The sequence below is a fragment of the Austrofundulus limnaeus genome, unplaced genomic scaffold, assembly GCF_001266775.1.
Source record: "Austrofundulus limnaeus strain Quisiro unplaced genomic scaffold, Austrofundulus_limnaeus-1.0 Scaffold881, whole genome shotgun sequence".
Classification (NCBI taxonomy): Eukaryota; Metazoa; Chordata; class Actinopteri; order Cyprinodontiformes; family Rivulidae; genus Austrofundulus; species Austrofundulus limnaeus.
In genome coordinates, this window is record NW_013953283.1 from 26,817 (window position 1) to 31,254 (window position 4,438).

Genomic DNA, 4,438 nt, shown 5'->3' on the forward strand with positions numbered 1-4,438 from the left:
AGCTAAAAGCTAATAGAATACAACACTAGCTTAAAGCTAAATGAAGCTCAACAAAAGCTAAAAGCTAATAGAATACAATACTAGCTTAAAGCTAAATGAAGCTCAACAAAAGCTAAAAGCTAATAGGAGTACAATACTAGCTTAAAGCTAAATGAAGCGCAACAATAGCTAAAAGCTAATAGGAATAGATTACCAGTTATAAGGTAAATTAGCACAACAATAGCTAAAAGCTAATAAAACATTAACTTAAAGCTAAATGAAGTGCAACAATAGCTAAAAGCTAATAGGACTTTAACACTAGCTTAAAACTAAATGAAGCGCAGCAATAGCTAAAAGCTAATAAAACATTATTTTAAAGCTAAATGAAGCACAACAATAGCTAAAAGCTAATAGGAATAGATTACCAGTTATAAGGTAAATTATCTAAAAACAATAGCTAAAAGCTAATAGGACTTCAACACTAGCTTAAAATTAAATGAAGCACAACAATAGCTAAAAGCTAATAAAACATTAACTTAAAGCTAAATGAAGTGCAACAATAGCTAAAAACTAATAGGAATAGATTACCAGTTATAAGGTAAATTATCTAAAACAATAGCTAAAAGTTAATAGGACTTCAACACTAGCTTAAAGCTAAATGAAGCACAACAATAGCTAAAGGTTAATAGGAGTAAAACACTAGCTTAAAGCTAAATGAAGTGCAACAATAGCTAAAAACTAATAGGAGTAGATTACCAGTTATAAGGTAAATTATCTGAAACAATATCTAGTAGCTAATAGGAGTTCAACAATAGCTCAAAACTAAAAGGAGCACAACACTAGGCCCACAAGCTAAGAGTATCAAAATGCTAGCTGTAAGAGCTCTGAGTAGCAAAACACTAAATAAAGCCTAAAAGTAACTAAATTGTAGTTAGATGCTAAAAGTATCGAACAATAGCTATAACAGCTGAAGGCAGCTATATGAAGAAGAATGGTGGTTAAAGCTAAATGTAGTAAAAGGCTAACTAGCTTATTGTGGCAGAACGGTAGCTAAAAGCAAAAAGTATCATATTTAAAAAAAAAAAAAATAATAATAATAATAACATTTTGGCTCCTGTCTCCTGAATCAGCCGAATGTTTTGATGAAAACAGCAGAAAACTAATGACGACAGATAGTTTTATCTCAGTTTCAGCTCTGACTCATTCAGACTGGGCCCTACTTCCTCTTCAGAGAGTAAAAAGAGGAAGGATGATGATGATGATGATGGGAGGAGCTCATATCTCACTCAGACAAAAGGGACAAAGACAGGAGGACTCCCCGAGGACAGGATCAGGGTCTTACCTGGATCAGGGTCTGCCTCTCAGCCTTCGGCAGGTTCTTCGCCTGACGGTCGGCCTCTTCCCACTCCTTTCGAACCTGGATTAGCAGCCGAAGAGAGGAAGGAACAGAAAGTTTGTGAAGAATCAGTTTCTGCTCCTTCAGAGGTTCCATCAAACCCAGAACGACGAACCCACCCGCTCCATGCGGTTCCGGTGCCGGATCTCCAGCTGCTCCTTGGCCCTCTGGAAGCGACTGTGCTCCATGTCGTCGGCGGGAGTCTCGAAGTAGATGTCCACGTCGTCTGTGGGCTGTGGGGTCGGCGGCACGGCTGGAAGTTCAGAAACAGATGTTTGGGTGACGACTGTGACGTCAAACGAAGCGACAGAGACGAGAAAAGAGCGGAAGGAGGAAAAGGAACCGCAGCAGCAGGAGAAACTCTTCAACAAGCTCCAGCTCAAAACGCTCGTTTTGTTTTATTACAACCGTTTCGGGTCGTGAACCCGAGTTTGACCTGATGAGAGCGAATCACAGCGAGGTGGAGAGAAGAAACGGTTCTAAAAATAAAACCTCTGGAGACGAAACACGACAGGTTGTTGGCAGAAAAACACAAACAAACGGAAACAGAAACAAAGGAGACAGAAAACTCAGATGTTCATGTTAGCATGGAGGAGAAAAAAAAACGGTTCAACGTTCTCAAATTTGATCTATTCAAAAAATGAAAGAAAAATTTAAAGACAAAGAAGTCCATATTAACCTTTTAAATGTATTTTGGTGTTTTAAGAGTTGCACCAAAAACAATAAACATTAGAAGGCAAATAAACCTTTACCAGACCACTGGTTTTGGCTGTTAGTTACAATTTGCTAGTTTTAAATAACCCTTTACTTATTTTTTCTTGGTTGCTAGCATCTTCCTATGATTAGCTTTAAGATGCTAGTTTTAGCTTGTAGCTGACTATTAACTATTTACAACACATAGCTCGCATTTTGGTATGATTAGCTTTTAAAACAGTTTTATTACAATCATCTTTTAAAAAAGCCTTTTGCTATTTTAGCTTTTAGCTAGCATTTTACTGCAATAAGCTTTTAGCTAGCCCTCTGCTTCTTTTAGAGTATAGCTTGTATTTTGCTATGATTGGTTTTCATCTACTGGTTTTTGTATTTTTATTATCTAACTTGCCTTTTGATAACTGAGCTTGTAGCTAGCATTTAGCTACGCTTAGCTAGCGTTCTGCTTCAGTCTTCAGCTAGCATTATGCTACTTTTAGTTTTTAGTTAACATTCTGCAAGTTTTATAGTTTAGCTAGAATTTGCTATTTTTAGCTTTTAGCTAGTGTGTTGTTTCTATTAGGCTTTAGCTAGCAATCTGCTAATTGTAAAATTAGGTAACACTCAGTTACTTTTAGCTAACATTCTGCTACTTTCATCCTGTAGCTAACATTCTGCTTCTTTTAACATTTGGCAAGTATTCTGCTACTTTTAAACTTTACTTAGCATGTGGCTACTTTTAGTCTTTAGTTAACATTCCGCTACTTTCACACTTTAGCTAGTTTTGCTACTTTTAGCCTTTAGCTAGCATTCTGCTTCTGTTAGTCTTTAGCTAGCATTTGCGACTTTTGTCTTCCAGCTAGTGTATTGCCTATATTAGTCTTTAGCTACCATTATGGCACTTTTAGCTAGCATTCTGCTAAGTTAAAGCTTTAGCTAGTATTCTGCTAAGTTAAAGCTTTAGCTAGTATTCTGCTACTTTAAGTATTTTCTCTTACACTGAAAAAAATGAAATGAAATAAATGTGATTTTTGTGATGAAGGTGAGGTGGATCTCTGCAGCTGAACAAAATTTTAGGTGTAGAACTTAGAACTTAGAATCCCACATTGTTCTGTTGGACCTGTTAAGGGTCTGAGACACAGGACAGGTTCTGTGGGACCGGTTTGTGGTCTGAGACACAGGACAGGTTCTATTGGACCGGTTTGTGGTCTGAGACACAGGACAGGTTCTATTGGACCGGTTTGTGGTCTGAGACACAGGACAGGTTCTATTGGACCGGTTTATGGTCTGAGACACAGGACAGGTTCTATTGGACCGGTTTATGGTCTGAGACACAGGACAGGTTTTAGAGACCCGGTCTTCGGGTCCTCTCAGACTTACTCAGGCGTTTGCACACGGCCATGCAGTACTCCTCTGAGTCGAAGTTGTTGCGGTTTCCGGCGCAGCCGCCGTAGGTGAAGCGCACGCACTTCCTCTGGCCGAGGTGGAAGTGCCAGCGAGGCATGGAGGCGCGGCAGGGGCCAGTCTCCGCCTCCAGGGTGCACACCGCTGCCAGGGGGGACGACAGCTTGTTAGATCGACCGGAATTCAGCCGGGTCAGACCTTAAATCAGGTCTCAGTTATTAAAACAAGCTACAGCAGAGATTTTATCCATAATGATGATGATGATGATGATGATGATGATGATGATGATGAAGGACAACATGAGCTAAACATTACAAACCGTTGACTTCCTGTAAGATCTTGGCCTCGTCGGTCTTCTCTGCTGTTTTACTGCTCCGCTGCTTCTCGTCCTCGTCCTCCGGGTCTGCCTTCTCATCTTCATACACGTAGTGGTACTCCTCCTCATCTTCCTCCTCCTCTTTTTCATCCAGGGTATCTGCAGGTTTCAGAAGTCAAATCTAAGACTTTTTAAGACCTTTTTGCAAAGCACTACGTTCTGCTCATTGATTTCAATGGTTAGCGTTAGCATTAGCTCAATGCATAAAAATCCCCCTTGCGAAGCACGCCCAGGTCACGTGACGCCCAATCCAGTAAGATTTATCAATGCGTTTAACGCTTAGACATTTCATAATTTATTACATAACTTTGCTTTCATGCGGGGCGGGTGGTTCTGGTAGCGGGTCGGAAAAAGAAAAAAAAAGTCCTTGGAAAAGTCCGATCATCTCTGATTACTTCACCTGCAGTTCTGATTCCGCTCAGACAGCAGGACCCGCCCTGCTCTGCTCTGATTGGCTAAAACTGTGATTCTTGTTCTTTTTATTGGTTGAAAGCAGCGACAGTTAGTCCATCACAACACAAGTTTGTTTTTGTCTTTTCTCAACAGGAAATGCGCTGCAGAGACGGCCGGGGCAGATGGAGAACTTTAATCGC

The 4,438-nt window shown here is 40.1% G+C and overlaps 1 protein-coding gene across 2 annotated transcripts in view; it reads right to left on the reverse strand.

Annotated features, from left to right (window-relative positions):
• The window catches only part of LOC106533086 (amyloid beta A4 protein), a 42,630-nt gene that overhangs the window by 10,335 nt on the left and 27,857 nt on the right, over positions 1-4,438 (reverse strand). The window lies entirely within an intron of this gene.